The following is a 19,091-nucleotide window of genomic DNA, read 5'->3' as shown; positions in this document are numbered from 1 at the left end:
GGAGCCCTGGGCTCTGACAGTAACAGGCACCGCCCTGGACAATGCAGCCACTATAACTGCCCATCACCATGGTGGCAGAGCTCCAAACCCCAGTGCAGCCCTTTCCATCCCAGAAAGCCCCGGGTAGGAAGCAGTCTGCTGAGGAGGGAAAAGAAGAAGCTTAAATGCAAATCAGTGAGTGAAAAGAAAAGAAAGGAAAGGAAAAAGAAGAGAAACTAATAGTTTCAAACTGAAAACCAAAATATTTCCTTTACTTCAAATTCCATGGTAAGTGGAATAATATTATAGACCATGAGTGAAATCTGACATAAAATTGTTAGATTAAAAAAATTAAAAATTAGGAGTTCCCTGGTGGCTCGGTAGGTTAAGGATCCAGCATTCTCCCTGCTGTGGCTTGGGTTGCTGCTGTGTTGCAGGTTCATTCTATGGCCTGGGATCTTCTGCATGCTGCATGCCATGGGTGTGGCCAAAAAATTTTAAAATTCTGCTTGTCAAAGAGGAACATATGGGTGACAGGATTTATTGCACGTTCCTTCTATTTTCTAAGAGCTGATTTTAAAGAAAACTATCCTTTTCCCAGGAATTAAGTTTTGAAGTAGACGGTAAATTTGTATTCATACAGATTCACACAAAGAATAATAGGGTCATGCATCCATAACTTCATTTGTTCCTTTAACAAGTTTTTATTGATGCTCTACCTTGTTCTTGATATCATACCATCCACTGAGCATGACAGAGGTGAGCCAGGCCAACCTAGTCCCTCTGCTCACAGAGCTCCCTCACTTAGGGGAGAAAGACGTTAGTCACACAATCATACCAATAACTGTAAAATGGAAACCATAATATTTGAGGGTATTTGATGGCAGGGAGACTTGACCTCAAGCCACAAAGGAAGTCAGCTAAGCAAGTGACAATCCCAAACAGAGGAAGCAACATGATGAGCAAAGGCCCTGTGGCATGAAGAAGCATGTCCTGAAAGGCCATCATGGCATCTGTCTGAGCAAGCAAGACAAAGAGTTCTATCTTTAAAAAAAAACAAAAAATTTCAAGTATAGCTGATGAGGCAATATTACATTACTTTGAAGCGTTTCATCTTTTTCGTCTTTATTCTTAGAGTAATGGAAGCTGTGGAAGGGTTTTAAGCAGAGGAATGGTATTCTCAGAATTACATTTCCAAAAGATCACTCTGGCTTCTGAGTGGAGGAGAGAGGGACAGTGTGGTTCCTGGGCCATTCATGCAGTGATCTAGGTAGTTTCAGGGAAAGGCTACCAAAGTCACATAGATAGGAAGTGGCTTGGGTTAAGGTAGAGAATGGATTTGAGATATTTAGGAGTTAAAAATACACAGGACCAGAGGTCAGAGTCAATACATGAGTGAGGGAGGAAGGGAGGCTAAGGGTGATTTCTAGATATTTGGCTTTTACAACGGGAACGATAGGGGTGTCTTTTGCTGAAATAAAGGAAACAGAACAGGATCATCGTTTGGAGGATGGGAAGATCGTGAATTTAATTCTGGAACCATAGATGTATCTTGGAGACAACCACAAGGAGACGGCAAGTTGGCAGGTGCATGAATGGGTCTGAAGTTCTGATGAAACATCTGGTCTAGAGATAGGCATTCATAAGTCATCTGAAAATGACTGTGATTGATCAGTATGTGTAGGCAGAGAACACAGAGTGAAAAAAAGGAAGCGAGAGAGGGACTAGCACTATGCATTGAATAGTTAATGGCCAAGTTCAGGAGGATGAATGAGTGAAGGAGAGGTGGCAGCCAGAGAAGTAAGGAGAAGACAAGAGTCTGAAGCCCCCAAGCCCAGGAGAGAGCATGTTCCAAACAAGGAGACTGGCATCCGCGGTGTCAGACCCTGCTGTGCAAAGGAGTGAGATGAGGATCATGAATGTCCCCTGAATCTGGGGACACGAAGGTCATGCTGACCTAGCAAGACTGGTATTAATGGAGAACTGAGGGACACCAAAAGGAGGAGGTGGGGAATGGGTGGAAAATGGGAGGAAAAAAAGGGAGCCAGTGAAGATAGAAACTCAAGTGCTTCAGCTATGATGAGACAGCTGGAGAAATGGCTGAGCGGCTGAAGATGCGGAGGACGTGGGAGGCTCTTGGGGGTGACAAAAGGATTCAGCTTAGAGATTCTCCTTGAGGGAGAAGTTACTAGAGAGTGTAAGGTTCCTGGGTAGGGGGTGGGGGGTGGGAAAAGGGGAGTTCCAAACATGTGGTATCCAGACAGTGACTGAGACCTCGTTGTCAGAGCTTCAATTTCCTTTGTATTGAGCAGGCAGGATTTCTGCTGAGAGTGAGGCAGGAGCAAAGGTGTGCATTCCGTGCCTAGGTGCTGGGAGGGCAGCTGTCAGCAAGGGTGGGGAGAAGCTTTGCAGTTGTTTTTATGGAAAGAAGGAGAGTGAGTTAATCACAGAAATGTAGTGAGTGGGTTCATCTGAGATGAGCTTTAAAGCAATGACAGAAAAACCAATCTGCTCTCGCGTGACTTTCTTGGCAAGAAGGTTCAGCTGCTGGGGGCTGGATGTAGATTGTTGGGTCCATCAAGGATGAGATTTTTGTCAGACAAGGGGAACAAAAAAAGCCAAAAGAGCAAGGGAGTCGGGAGCATGGTGGAAAGTGCTATAAAATCGCTGAACCAGGCTCTGCTGGAGGAGAAGGGAAGTCAGGACAGAAGAGGTCAACACCCTATGAGGCCGAGGCTGGCCTGGCGCAAGGAACCAGAAGTCTCGTTGAGGCTGAGGAAGAGTCTCAGTGGAAGGAGTGGAGCAAGAGGGGACAAGGGACGGGCAGAAAATGTTGATGCCAGAGGCTCTGAAGGTGGAGGAGCTGCAGGTAGGTGGTGGCAAGGCCCAATCAATGCGTGTGCACTGGAGGAGATGACCTGGAGTAGAGTATTGGAGGTGAGGCCTGGAGGAATGAGAGCATTTGGTCAAATAATTGTCACTTGAGTGCCGAAGTGACTGGGGGTGATGTCAGGGCTTGTAGGTCAGATGCTAAGACTGAAAAATAACAAGGAAGAGAGCCATCAGGATTCTGATAGACGACAATGACAGGGGAAGATAGAGATGAAAACCATGAAGGTCATAAAAGGGGGATTTTTTTTCTTTTTTTTTTTTTGCAAGAGGAAACAGTAATGTGGGATGGAAATAGAAGCAAAAGGGCAAGGAAGACAGTAGCCCTCCATCCTGGTCCTAAAATACCTGGGAAAGGGGGAAATGTGAGGGCGATAAGAAGTATTCCTGGATGGGTGGGGGAGGGAAGCAGGTTTCGGTGCAGTCAAGATGAATGAAAGCAGGTCAAGGAGAACAGGGGAGGTGGGCGTCTCGCTGATGCCAGAGCGGAGAGGAGGCCAGCGAGGGACAGGGCCCTAGATTAGGGCCAGGAAATACAGAGCATCATCGTTATCAACACGGACAGGAGACAGAACCTACCTACTGCAGACCAGAAGGGGGAAAATGCCTTAAAAATCATAAAAGAAGGAGCTCCTGTCGTGGCACAGCGGAAACGAATCCGACTGGGAACCACGAGGTTGTGGGTTTGATCCCGGCCTCGCTCAGTGGGCTAAGGATCCAGCATTGCCGTGAGCTGTGGTGTAGGTTGCAGATGCGGCTCAGATCCCATGTTGCTGGGGCTGTGGTGTAGGCCGGCAGCTGTAGCTCTGAGTAGAGCCCTAGTCTGGCAACCTCCATATGCTGCAGGTGCGGCCCTAAAAAGACAAAAAAAAAATCATAAAAGGAACAAATAGCTTGTAATCTCTACCAAAGTCAAGGCAATTGATATCAAGAAAAGAAAGATACTGCCAAGTAGGTCTTTGACACACTCATTTGGTCCCCCGCCCCCTCCCACCAAGCAGGGAGGACTTTCAACTTAGGAAAAAACATGTCTAAACTAGGGTTTGAACCCCCTTTGAGACAGTTCTCTGAACATTTAAGCCCAAATATTCATATTGCAGCTAAAAAGTTTTGTTTCCTTCCTAGTGAGACTGGAGAACAGCTGAATTATATATATATATATAATAGATATACACACACACATATGTATACATGTGTGTATATGTGTAAGGATATATGTACATACATACACACACACACACACACACACATATAAAAGTTTTCCAGTGAAAGATGCCAGTCTAGTTTCTCTTCTGAACAACTCAGACCTTTACTCTTTAGGCACAGGTCTTATCTTCTAATCCCCATTGAAATTAGGGATAGAATGTTCCCCATATTCTTGGTGACCTAATTGCAGAACTCAGGAATGGACCCAGTCCTCGAGGCCATTTGGCAAATACCAAGTGTAAAGAGAGGATGACCTCACCGCCCCCCCAGGTTCTTGTTTTTGCATTCTAACCGCATGCAGTTTTTAAAAAGCTGGTGTTGTGACTGACTCTCGCTTATCTATTTTCATTGCTGGCTTCTGTTCAGACATCCTTGCCTGTAACCAGTGACTTTTCCTCTTCTATTTGTATAGTTCATTTCCCTCTCCTGAAGTTACCACCCAGCATTTATCTTCTGTGCACTTAAAAAAGGATTGTGACCACTTCTCCAATTTAGTAAGGTTATTTTAAATTTTTCTCTTCATCAGCAGGCTGATGTTGGCCTTCCCACTTCTCAGTGAGGAAGTGACTCATACGTTCCGAGTTTCCTCCATGACAAAGCTATGGTCTAGGGCATCTGTCTGCAAAACATTTTCAGCCTGCACTGTTATCTGTGACTCCTGCGGCTTCTACTCTGTGCAGGTTGGGCCTTGATCATTTTTCTTCTGGCCTTCGAAAGTTTTAAGAGAATTAATTCCCTAGTGTTTCAAAGCTTCTGTCAAACTTGTAGATATTACTGTTGAAAAGGGCTATTTCTAAGTACATGTGCGAGAAGACCTTAATCGTTTAGATTCCAAATCAGCACCTTGATTAGTATTTTTTTCTACGTCTTTGTATATATTGTGTACTGGGGGGCTCTCCAGAAGCATGTAAGCCTGTGAGATGCCTGGTTCTAACTTTTAACCCAACGATCACATAGAACAAGGCATCATCAGGAATTGATTGAAAGAGTCAGAAACGCTGGAAAGGATTAGCCTCCGCATGTGCAAATCCTCCCTCAGGAAGAATTCATCTCTTCCTTGTCTGAGTTATGATGGATGGCACCTTATTTCCTTTCCTTTTCTCTCATCCTTATGATCCTTCGTAAGTGCTGTTACAAACATTTGTGTCTAAATCTTGTTTCACCCATGGAGCTATATGCCTGCTGAGGAAAGAGATGGTGACTAATTTATCTTTATTTCACTCACGGCATCTTACATCATGTCTTACAACAGTCTGTGCTCAATAAATATTTGTTGACTGAGTGAAAAATGAAAGAACACATACAATTTAGGGGACTTTGGATCCAAACTGGATTTTCTTTCTGACAAAGTAATTTGATTTGAATCAAATTCTTTCTTTCTAAATTGATTACAGCTTCTAAGAAAGAAGCTGTAATCAATTTAAATGGTAAAAAGACTTTAAAAAATTAACTGGAAAGCTAGAAATAAAGATGTTTTTGTAGAAAAGAGGAAATTCCTGTGGATATTCATTTAAAAAAAAAAAGCCCTATCATATCAATTTTCACAAGCAAATGTGAGAGGAAGTCACGTGTTCACCTGCTCCTTTCAAATCTGGACAGAATGTCTCGAAGTGTCTTGTAGTTCCGACAGTCCCTTATGACAGCAAATCAGTGAGAAGGATATGCCTGGATCCTGTAAGACAGCTCTAAACCACCCAATGATGAGCAGAAAAAGCATATAAAAGCAAGTGTTTTTAGGTAAGCACACATTAAAAATGAATAAGGCAGATTAAGAAAAATTAGATTGAATGAAACATGTAAAGTTGGATGATTTATTATACTGTCTAACCCCATGCAAAGTTATCTAGGCCAGGCTAAGAAAGCTATTGTTTGCAGTAATGATTATTGCAGGTCATATGAGCTCCTCTTAATAAATAGCCCATCAGGTGTTAGACAGTCGAAGGCACTGGGCCCAAAAGGATGTAGCAACATTATAGGACTATTTATTTTTATAGCTTGGCATATTCTCTACAGAATTTATAAAAAGTCTTAGCTATTTTAAATGAATCCTCTAAATAAATAAAAAGGGCTGGGCCTTTCCCTCCCTGGACAAGAAATAAAAAATTGCATCGGGAAAACTGGATATCTACATGTAAAAGAATGAAACTTAACCCTCATATTACACCATAAACAAAATTAACTTAAAAAAAAAGAAAGAAAAAAAATAAAATGAATCCTCAACATTTTGATGAGAAAAAAATGGCAACGTGTAAGAAATAATCATCTGCTCAACTCTGTGCTACTATAGTTGTGGCTACATTGGCTAAAGGTCAGTCTCCCAGCTGGTGTTTCTCATGTGATGTGAAGGGAGAAAAAAGGAAGGAGGAATAAAGAAACTGTGAACCATGGCCTCCCGCAGCACTCACAAGCCCACCAGGACCCAGTCCTGAGCTTCTCCACAGATCTGGAGGAAAGCAATAGCCTGTGCCCACTGTCTGGTGAGATCTGAAATGATGTCTGCAATTACAGACCCTGCAGGTCAAGAGAGAAATTTGGAAACTGGTCTCCATTCAGTTGTAAAACACCCTATCCCACTGAAGAGTTGGACCAGCCCAAAGAACATCAACACCAACAAATAAAATACAGACCATTCCCAATATTAAATGCAACTACTACTGTTTCTTGAAATTTCACTCTGTTAGACACTCTGCTAAATGGTTTCAATGTAATACGTTATTTAACTCCTCACCACTACCTTAGAGGGGGGCTTTATTATCCCCATTTCATGAAGAAATGCAAGATTGCAGAAGATTAGATGACTCGCCCCAAATCGCCCAACTAGAAAGCAGTGGTGGTAGCCTTCCAAACCAGATCATCTGTTTCCAAGCCCAGCTTGACCATCTGCTATGCTGCCATTCCATGGAAGATTGGGCTGCACCTTGGTCCTTTGGCTTTAGAGCCCTGGCCTAAACCCCAAACTGCTTGGCAGGATACTTTGGGCCAATTAGAACCAGGCCCCTCTATCCTTTCCCAAAATGTGCTTGATGGCAGAGTTGTCCTCCAAGATGATCTGTGGAGAAATGGGTTCCAGGAGCAAAAAAATGCTGCATATGGAAATCTCTTTTGGAGGAGCTTCCGCTGTGGCTCAGCAGAAACGAATCTGACTAGCACTCATGAGGACGCAGGTTCTGATGGTAGGACCCAAAGAAAACAGAACAAAAAAGAAGGGATCAGGTGGTTCAACCTTCTTGTTTGCTCAAGTGCCACTTCCTTAGAGACTTATGATAATGTACAGAATGTATTTATAAACTTTCTTATTCTTGCACCATTCCCCCAAAGACTTCACAGCTATGTTTCTGTGTACAGAACTGCAAATTCAAAGTGCGAAAAATTCTCAGCCTTCTGCAACAATGAATGATGTCACATAATGAAGCAAGTTCTATCATTCATTTAAGTGGAGAACTGACCTTCAGTAGAGACGTCATTTATTCATTCAACAAACATTTACTGACTGCCTCCTAAATGCCAGGCTTTCTTCTATGCACTTAAACAAATAGGTTCCAAATATTGTGTGTTTGAAGGTGATAAGTGCTATGGAAAAGCAAAATAGAAATGCTGGATAAAGGGGACTAGACCAGAAGGGAAGAGGTGTAAGTCGCACTGTTAATAGACTGGTGAGATCAGGCAAGGGGGTTAAAGACCTGTAAGAGGTGAAGAGATAAAGGTTTAGAGCCACACTTTTTCCTCATCTCCTCTTCCATCCTTTTTTTTCCTCTTCTTTTCTTTTTCTTTTTTTTTTTTTTTTTTTTTTTTTGCCTATGCTTTCTTGATTTTTTTTTTGATCAGGCTTTATTAATAGTTTAAGTGTTTTTAAAACATAGATATTCAAGTTATTCAGAAAAGTATAAACACAAAAGCCATTTAATACTAGGGTGAGCGTTCCCATATTAGCCCATAGGGGTCATTTTAAACTTTATTTTTTGTCTTTTTAGGGCCGCATCCGCAGCATGTGGAGGTTCCCAGGCTGGGGTCAAATTGGAGCTGTAGCTGCAGGCCTACACCACAGTCAGGCAATACGAGATCCTAGCCATGTCTGCGACCTACACTACAGCTCACATTAATGCCAGATCCTTAACCCACTGAGCGAGGCCAGGGATTGAACCTGTTCCCCATGATACTAGTCAGATTCATTTCTGCTGAGCCACGATGGGAACTCCCTTTTCAACTTTAGGCATCTGCTGTGTGGATACACAATAGTTTATTCAGTTGCTCCTAACTAACTACAGAAGGTTGTTTGGGCCCAATCTTAAACACAGAGCGACATGAACTTGAAATAGAATGTGCCCGAAACAGAATTTAAGAAATGCTACAAATTCATTTCCTTAAAATTATAATTGGAGTCAATGGGAAAAGCTGTTCCATGAGACCTGTGATGAAGGATGTACTGCAGTTTTAAATGGCAAGGTCCCTGGGCGAATGTTTATGAAAGAGAAGATTTGTTCTTTTCATGTTTATTTCCCATGCTAGGAGCAGCAAAAGTTATACTAAAACATTTAAAATAATACTTCCTGGGTTTCTTCTGGATTTGAATTTTTTTTTTTTTTTTGTCTTTTGTTGTTGTTGTTGTTGTTGCTATTTCTTGGGCCGCTCCCGCGGCATATGGAGGTTCCCAGGCTAGGGGTTGAATCGGAGCTGTAGCCACCAGCCTAGGCCAGAGCCACAGCAACGCGGGATCCCAGCCGCGTCTGCAACCTACACCACAGCTCACGGCAACGCCGGATCATTAACCCACTGAGCAAGGGCAAGGACCGAACCCGCAACCTCATGGTTCCTAGTCCGATTTGTTAACCACTGCGCCACGACGGGAACTCCTGGATTTGAATATTTTGTATTTGAATATTTTGTGAGTATCTCCCTGGTCAACATATAATTTTTTTCTATTTCAACACTAATGGTAAAATGAGTTAAGAATTCTATGTCAAATATTTCTATTGCAAATTTTTCATCAACTTCATTTCCTCAAAGGATAAAAATTAATCCTTGTAGGCATTAGTACAAGATTAGTCTTCAAAATAGTTTATGTTCCGGGACACATAAATACTGGGGAGTAACAGAATAGATGCACCAGCTACATCTAAACCTTATCTCACATGATCCTTACAAATCTCTAAGTTAGACACTGTTTCCTTTTATGGGTGAGGAAACAGGGTCGGAGAGGTAAAATATTATGCCAGAGTTAGACATAAATTCGGTTTAAGAGCCAGGATTCAATCTTCTGCACTCTCTGTGCGTGTTCAGTGCTTTACCCAGACTCTCGGGCAAGTTGACTGTATATGGCCTCTGATCATTTATTTTTTGACCATTCATCCCAGATAAATCACGTTCCTTTAAATTAAAAAAAGAAAAATCATTTTGCCATCTTTTAAATTAGGAAAAGAAAAACCATTTAGGGTTTGGCCAGCGAGCCGGGGACATAGGTCAGCTATCTTTCTCTCTCTCTCCTTTTGCCTTCAGGAATAAAGCAGCTCTGAAAATAAGTGATACATATTAGATGTCTCTAAGAGGTCTTGGTTTCTCAAATTTAATAGGGGGGCAATGCACTTTTGTGGACAAACTATTGCCTCGTACAAAGATAAAGGTAGAGAGAAACACAGAGAAAATCACTCTGGACCACAACATCAGTTCCTTCCATGGAGAAGCCAGATCTGGAGAGATAACTGTGTCACCAAAGAAAAGAAAGTGAGAGAAAAATGAGGTAATTAGAATCATATCTCCAGTTTTGTAGAGCACAACCAAATTACAACAGTTCCCTATTGACAGAAACACTATCAGCTGCTGCTGTGGTTGTCACTTGACACAGTATGCTTTATAGAATTATATCGGAAAAAAAAGTTTAAAGGAGGGGGCAGGTCCCATGATTCACATGTTAGAAAAATCTGGAGTATCAAGCAGATCATCCTCCTGTCTAGGTTGCTGATGTGCTTTGGGAAATATTCGTGCGCTGAGATTTTCCTTCCGGATCGCTGGTCCATCTTCCTCTTTCTCTCAGGATTGGAAGAGTGATTGGACTGGAGGTTCTCCATTGTGAAGTAACTCTGGGCAGTGAAAGCTTTCTGTGCCTTGTAAAGCCAGGCATTCATTTGCAAGAAATCAAGTCAAAATGATGTCAGTGGAAACAGACATTTTTCATAGGTAGGGCAGGCTCAGGGAGCAATTCTCCTGAGTGGTGAGAGTTATTTGATTTTAGACATAGTCTAGTCTAAACTGACCCAGAGTGAAAGCGCCTTCCCAGACAGCCGGTATATCCTGACTCTATAGGCTTTCAAACGAACCGCTTTGACCTTCATGGATTCCTATGTATATTCACCTCAGAGCAGGTCCAGGGAGGGAAGAGCTGGGACAGTGGGAGGTCACCTGGTCACCTCAGACAATGATGGGCAGAGGCAGCAAACCTCTCACGGTTTGTGGGCAGTGAAACTCAGGGACCTGAGAGAAATGACAGGGCTGGAGAAATGAGAAGGTCTTTTCCCCAGATTTCCTCTTCTCAGAGGGGAGCTAGGGCTACATACCAGGAGACCAAAGAAGTGTCCATCAGAGGGATTACACCCACGCAAAAATACTTTTTTTGATAAAAAATAATGGAAAATGTAGCATTGGAGATATAGCACACTTGTATGTTGCATATTCTTTTTTTTTCTTTTTAGGGATGCACCTGTGGCATATGGAAGTTCCCAGGCTAGGGATCAAGTCAGAACTGCAGCTGCCAGCCTATGCCAGAGCTTGTGGGAATGCCACTGGACGAGGCCAAGGATCAAACCCACATTCTCATGGATACTATGTCGGGTTCTTAACCCACTGAGCCACAACAGGAACTCCATGTTGCATGTTCTTGGTATATCTTCTTGGCACATATTAATAAAACAAATGAAAATTCAAAAGTGTGATTATCCTGGGGGGAGGGAATGGAATCTGCAAAGGAGTACATACAGGTTGTTGAACACATCTGTTAAGTTTTATATCTTTAAAAATAATCTGAAGCAAGGATGACAAAACTGCATGATTTGTGCTAAAAATAATCCAAAGACTGTTGTGAGGCCTCCCCAGAGGGGACCCAACACCAAGGAACCTGCCCCTCGGAAGACTGGCAGATAGACTTGACCCAAATGCCTCAAGCTGCAGGAAATTTCAGATATTTGCTAGTATCTATAGATACTTTTTCAGAATGGGTGGAGGCATATCCTAACAGGACAGGAAAAGCTTCCAAAGTGGTTAAAGCTCTCCTGAAGGAAATTATCCCCCGATTTCCCATTTGGATTACCTAACTCCCTTCAAAGCGCTAATGGATCTGCTTCTGTCTCTAGCACAACCCAACAAGTATCTAAAACACTGCAAATTAGTTGGAAACTACATTCATCCTGGAGACCACAAGCAACAGGAAAGACCGAGAAAATGAATCATACATTAAAGAGAAGCATTGCTAAAATAGGTCAAGGGACTAATGCAACTTGGGATAAGGCCTTGCTGGTTGCCCTGCTGCAGGTCAGAGTGGCTCCCAGAAGCACATTTAAATTAAGCCCCTTTGAAATATTGTCTGGTAGGCCATTCCAGGTGTCTGCTCGGGCGGGAAAATCTATAAATGCTCCGAAAGACAGAGCAGTTGCCAATTATGTTAGCTCTCTGGGCACTGAGTTCTAGAAGGGTAATGAGCCCTTCCCCCAAGCAAGGAGACAGTGAGTGAGTGACCGTTGGCCCCTCTCCTCCCCTTTCTCCGTATAAATGGAGCCTGTATTTGAACTGAGGCAAGATGGTTTTTTGAGACACTAGTCTGCCATCTTCTTGGTCTGCTAGCTTTCCAATTAAAGCCATTATTCCTTGCCCCAACAACAAATCCTCTGAATTTACTGGCCTGTATTGTGGTGAGCAGAGTGAACCTGGGTTGGGTTTTAACAATTAACAATTAACATTTGGTAAACCGGATGGTTTGTTACAGATGTTAAATGAATTTCACTCTGTGTTTTTCTGATGGCTTGACATATTTTACGTGGCAAATATGTATCAGTTTGCTCAACATCCACACCAATCTGCTCCTGGTGTACATTCCCCAGCTCTGAGGCTGGGCAGTGAAAAACTAAGACTCTCGTCCAACTAAGGTCCCAGGTACGATTTAGGTTCCAATAATGCAGCTTAACTGGAACTGCCATGATTGAGGAGAGAGGCAGGGATGAGGCATCTCTTTGTCAGGATGCCCACAGTGAGGGTATGGTTTGGAAACTGGTAGCTGTGGTATAGGTTCCCCAGTTTATCGGAGATAGCACATTTTGGAACTAGTAGCTTCTTTCAGACCATGGTGCAGGGAGGGAAAGCCAAACAGAAGACCAGCAGAGACACCATTCCAGAAATGTGTAAATCTGTACATTTTAGAAGCTGAGCGATTCCCGGGGATCATGCAGGCCTAGGGATAGGGAGGTTCTGGGACTGGGCAGAATGCAGAGACCTTGCTGAACACTTGGAGCAGCGGACAGAGATCCCAGAAGGGTCACAAGTTAATAGCAGAATTAAGTTAGTCCTTGATTAAAGACTATACTAGCTTATAAATGCTGAATAAAAGCTTATACATAAGCCTCAAAAGATCAAACTGACTTGCAAATAACTTTGTTTTGTCAGTCAAAACAAAGTTCAAAACCCTTCACAGGAAGAAAAAAATTCATATACTCAACCACATAGTATTCACAATATCCAACACCCAAGAATTATTCAGTCAATATAGAAAAAAAAAAAAAAAAAAAAAAGAAAAAAGATCCAGAAGTGATGGAATCAGCAGAAAAACCCTTTAACACAACTTTTATAAATATGTTCAAGTATCTAAGGGAAAGCAGGAACATAAAGAGGAGGGACAAAAAAATATTGAAAAAGAGCAAAATGGAATTTCCCAGAGGCGAAAAATACGATATTTAAAATAAAAATTTATTGGATAGCATTGGCAGCAGAGGGGGGGATCAGTGAACTTAAAAATACTGCAAAAGAATAAAATAAAAAAAAATAAAAATAAAAATTAAAAAAAATACTGCAAAAGAAACCATTCAAACTGAAGCAAGAGAAAAAAAAAGGATAAAAAAACTGAATTGAGTAGGGAACAATATCGTAGTACATTATAATGGAAAAGAACAAAACTATCAGGGTGCAGGACCTAGGCATCCTGTGGATCAAAAAAATCAGGTAAGTCCAGATACATGTGATTGGAGTGGGGAAGAAGAAGAGAAAAGAGAAAACAAAAGTCATCTGAAGAAAAAGATGTTTGAAGAAATAGCGGCCCCCAAATTTTGTAGTCAAATGAAAAAAAAAAAAAAAATGAAACTGTTGAGAAACAGCGATACACTTATAATAGTACAAGCAGTATGAGGAGAAGGAAGATGTTACATCCAGGAGGAAAAAAGAATAACAACAACATCAGAAACAAGGCACGCTGGGAGACAGAGGATCTCCATTTCTACAGGGATAAAAGGGGATAAAGCTAACCTAGAGTTCCAGATCTAGGAAAAACATCCTTCAAAAAGACCAAAATAAAGACATGCTCAGGCAAACAGAGAAACAGAAAACAAGTGGGCAACGAAACTGCCGTACAAAACATATTCAAGTTCATACTTCAGGCCATTGAAGGAGGATCCTCTATAAAACTAAAGCATCTCCTATCTATGTAAAGATACGAAGGCTATTGGAAGTAGTAAATACGGGAGGAAATATTAATGACATTTCCCCCCTTTTCTTTTTCTCCTGGCCACAGCCGTGGCATGCAGAAGTTCCCAGGCCAGGGATCAAACTTGAGCTGCAGCAGCGACAATGCCAAGTCCTTAACTGCTAGGCCACCAGGAAACTCCATTTCCCCTCATTTTAAAAATAATTGACTACGCAAAACAAAATCGCTGAGAATGTAGCTGTGGTTTTTGCCATGTGGAGAAATAAAGCGTATGATTGTCAAGAGACATCTTTCTACAATATTTTCTTAGCCTCTTTGCTGAAAACTCCATCTTGTCCTGCTTTACTTTACCCCATCTTCCTGCTTGAAAACAGTCACAGTGATGGTAAATGACTTAAGCTTAAGAACAAAGACCTAAAGGCATAAGCTATTCATAGGGTCAGCTGAATGAGGACGTACTGCGTTGGTTTAGCCACGCCGGACCTGTGCAGACTGGCACGCCGTTTGCACAAGCATGATATGTCCTCTAAAGAAAAGAGAAAGAGGAACCTCGTGGCCAAGTGGTTTATGAGCGGTCGTTAGCAGAATATGCACTAGCAGAGAACCAAGGGTGCTGCAAATGAGCACACCCTTTGCGGAAGCACAGTGAGGATTCTCTGAAATGCTATGCATAGATAGCTAACTCAAATGCTAATGATTGTTAAATGCCTAAAGGCCAGAGTAAAAGCTTAACCATCTACCAGCTATGTGACTTTTAAAATAATAAAAGAACTTATAAAATAATTTTAAAAAACCCTATATCCTCCACCTATAGCCCCCTCCTCACTTGGCGTAATTCTAAAGAGCACAATAAAAGCAGTGTGGTTTCTTGTGGCGGTGCTCTTGGTCCCTGAGACCTTGAGTCCCCCAGTTCCCACCTTTAAGATAAAAGTCTCTGTGTTTTGTTTTATGTTAACTTTTTTCCTTAAGTTTCACAGCACCCGTTCTTCAGCCCCATCCTGATAAGATGGTCTTGGCATATGATGATAATGGCACAAAGGATAGGAGGGGTTAAGTGGAATCACACTCTGTGTGAAGTGTTTGAAGGTGGACAGTGAGAAGTTAAAGATGGATAGTAGAACCTCATGAGCAGTGATAACGTTAGGGGGCTGGGTAGAGGTCTATGGAAACTCTGAATATTTCTGCAGTTTTGCTCTAAGTCTAAAATTATTTCACAATAAAAAGTTAAAAAATATATGTATTGAGTGCATTTGATCTTATGTTAATTGTATCTCAAAAAAAGGTGATTTAACAAATAGAGGTGCTACCAAGGATCCAGCTATGTCTCCTCTCTGTATGTCATGGAGTCAGCTTCGTTTTCAAGGTCATTTCCCATAGTGGTCTCAAGACTTCTGCCAGTTAGAACTGGGAATGCTAGTTTCATTGTGTCTACTGGGGGAGAGTGCAAGTACCTTATAGGAAGTTCCCATAATTCTTCTGCAGAAAGCCCCTAAGCATTTCTACTTGTATCTCACTGTACTGACTGGATCACATCCCTACCCCTGAACCAAGCCCTGTGGCCTGGAAAATAGGACATTTTAAAGCCAATCAGGGCTCACCCTGGAACTGAAGGTGGGATCAGTCACATCTAAACCTTGCTACTGGGAAAGCTGGGGTCTCATTAGAACAAAGGCAAGAAGAAATGTATACTTGGGAGGCAGCTGATAAATGCCTAGAAGAGATGGCTTCTGGGTTGCTATGATCAAAATGTGTTTTGGATTCCCAACCTAAGAGGCTCTAAAGACTAATAATCAGCATTACTTAACTACAGCTGTTTTATCATTCTTCTTGCTCTTTCCACTCAAATTTCCAAAGAATTTGCCTGAGCTTACACTTGATAATACCACTGAGATAAAACATTAGATAAACTCAACTCAGTGATTTTCATGACTTCCAGAAGATGGACCATTCTATTCTCTTTCCCCCTCCCTCCCCTACTTTCCCCCATTTTTCCTTCTCTTATTTCCCTCCTCTTTTTGTTCTGAACATCTTTACAGTAAACATTAAGTAGAGGAATATAATATCAAATGAAATTTGTTTGATAGCCCCACTGCTTTCAAAGAATAAGCTTGTCCTACATTTGCTGAGTCTTTCATTTTTCCAACGGCCACCAAATGTAAAAATGGTTTTTGTTACATATAAAGAGAACAAATGTGCTCACTGTGAACTCTTTCCAGTGGGAACAATCAGTTTAAGAGTAAGGATAAGAACCTCTGCAAACAAAAAAAAAACAAACAAACAAAAAATGCAATTACTGCAAGTCTTCCCTCATTCCTGCTTACTGTACCCAATTTTCCCAAACTTTCACAGATTGATGTTTCCCCAGTAGCTGTCATGGAAGAAAATGATCATTTTCCTGCCTACTTAACTGATTCTAGCCTGGACTGAGTCTAACATTTGGGCAGCTATAGTGCTAGGTGGTACAGTTCCAAGGGTGGGCAAACAGAGACAAGCAATAATAAGTAACTCATTTCAGAGTTTGCCAATAGCAGGAATACACATCAAATAATGTATTATCAGCAATTATGTTTTAGTTGGCATGCTATTATATAATTAGCAATTTTTAGATTACTATAATAATCAAAAGAGCATACATTGTGATAATGTGCTGATGACATGGCCCACAGAATATCTGAATTCTTAAGGAGATGCTTGTCTCTGAGCATTTTTAAAATTCATACAATGGAAAGTCAGCTCATCCAGGCTCTCAGCTGCAAACCACTTAACAAATCCAGAGTGAATTTTGAAAATGCCAACCCTGCTATCTGAAGAGCCTGCTATTGTGCCAGATTCTGCTGATGGAAGAACGTTTTTTCACAGCTTGAATATCAATCCAGAAAAAATAATCCAACAGAAAGCAGAAATAGTAGACCAAGGGAAAGACTATAAACCCAAGAAAGGATGTAATATTTCCTTAGCTATAGAGGTCTGGACTAATGATTCTCCGAATAATGACTGTGCAGATCTGTCCATTTTAGACATGTTACTTTTATTATTTGTAACACTGAAACATTTTGGAGTTTCCGTTGTGGCTTAGCAGTAACGAACGCGACTAGTATCCAAGAGGATGGGGGTTCCATCCCTGGCTTCACTCAGTGGATTAAGGATCCAGCACTGCCGTGAGCTGTGGTGTATGTCACAGGCGCAGCTCAGATCCTGCATTGCTGTGGCTGTGGCTGTGGCTGGCAGCTGCAGCTCCAATTCAATCCCTGGCCTGGGAACCTCCACATGCCGCAGGTGAGGTCCTAAAAAAAAGAAAAAAAAAAGAAAAACCGAAACATTTTACACTATTTGTTGCTATTAACTCACAATTTGGTTGAGTGTTAATTTTCAAAAAGGCCAAGAATAATATGTATATATTAAACCCAAGTTTACAAATCAAAGTAAATAATGATTCTTTTTTCCCTAGAAAATAAAATATTCTGTGATATTTCAATGAAAATTGGAAAAGTTAAGTGTGAGTGGGTAAAGCCCAGATCTACAATCACCTCATACTCAGTATGAGAGTTAAAAGACTCTAGAGTTCCACCGTGCCTCAGCTGGTTAAGAACTGGACTAATATCCATGAGGATGTGGGTTCCATCCCTGGCCCCACTCAGTGGGTTAAGGATCCAGCTTTGCTGCTAGGTCGCAGACACAGCTTGGATACTGCATTGCTGTGGCTGTGCTGTAGGCTGGCAGTTGTAGCTCTGATTCTTGGAACTAGCCCTGGAACTTCCTTCCATATGAAGCTGGGGAGGCCCCAGCACTATGCTGTCCAAGAGAACATTAGCCACATATTCAACGTCTAACTTCCTGGTAGCCTTAGAACAAGGGAAAATGAAACAGTTAAGATTAACTTTATTAATACATATTACTTAGCCCAATATATGTAATTTATAATTTATACAACATTAATAATATATTTTGCTTTTTTTTCATACCGTGTCTTGGAAATCCAGGGTGTATAATTACATTTAAGAGCACACCTCAACTTGGACCAACCACATTTCAAGTGTTTCATAGCCATGTGTGGCTACCATATTGGAACAACTCTAGGTACATTCGCCAAGGGCTGGATGTCATCTGCTTCTCAGACTTTTGGACAACAGATTAGATTGATTTTTTTAACTGTAAATTTCTTACTGAAGCATAAAATGTACCCAAAAATGCGCAAATTCTAAGTGCATGTGGATGAGTGTTCGTGAAGAACACAGCTATTTAACCACAATCCAGATCCTAAGATGGAACATTACGAGAATCAGAGAAAGACCCTCATGACCCCCTTAGATTTTCTTTTAACATCACAAATACGAAGACATTGCTTTCCTCACCCTTCCTCCCTGAAGTGCATCTGCTTACAGCACCAGGAAGAGGATGTTACTGATATGCTGAAAGTCAAGACTTGGGTCCTGAGGGCATTTTCATTTGTGGCCAGGAATCTGCATTATGGACCCTCACAAATATGAAGAAATCCCCATGGGATCATGTCAGGACAGCAGGCTTAGGAAAGCAGGAGCTCCCTGAGGAAAAAAATCTGGTTCTATCTATATTTGTCTGGGTTCTCATTTCGTTTAAGATGTAAGGGGATTAGATTCAAAGACCTTTTTAATCTGCTTGATTTCTTCACATGGTGATTAAATATGAGAGTAGGGTAATGATAAGAAAATTATTCTCAGTTACATCAACTTCCATGGGATTTTTTGAAGACCATAAACATTTTTTTTTTTTTTTTTTTGCTTTTTTTTTACGGCCGCACCCATGGCATGTGGAAGTTCCCAGGCTAGGGGTTGAATGAGTGCTAAAGCTGCTGGCCTACACCACAGCCACAGCAACACCAGATCCAAGCCGTGTCTGGGACCTACACCACAGCTTACAGTAACACTGGATCCTTAACCCACTGAGCGAGGCCAGGGATTGAATCTGCATCTTCTTGGTTCCTAGTTGGGTTTGTTAACCACTGAGCCATGAAGGGAACTCCAAGACTGTAAACATTTTGATCAGGCAAAATTTTCTATTAATAGAAGAAGAACTGGGTATACAACATATGCTCTGGAAATACTTGGCATAACTAGGAGCATGAGAGGCCAGAGCAAGCATCAAAGCATTTTAGGCATTTTTCTGGAAAAAAGAAAGCAGATGGCTATCTCTGAGATTTATGGATATAAAGTCTTTCTAGAGCCAGGTATGGTTGGAGGGGTGTGAGGGTACAGAAAGGGTCAGAATGAGGATAAGCATGAATGCAGGGAAGCAAATGTAGCCAAGCTAGAGATTAAATCACACATCTCTGCCCTCTCCTTTAGGAGCCTGTGCCTGGGACAGAGAG

The sequence above is a fragment of the Sus scrofa genome, chromosome 10 (assembly GCF_000003025.6).
Source record: "Sus scrofa isolate TJ Tabasco breed Duroc chromosome 10, Sscrofa11.1, whole genome shotgun sequence".
NCBI lineage: Eukaryota > Metazoa > Chordata > Mammalia > Artiodactyla > Suidae > Sus > Sus scrofa.
The sequence above is the reverse complement of the archived record's forward strand: the minus strand, read 5'-3'. Positions refer to the sequence as shown.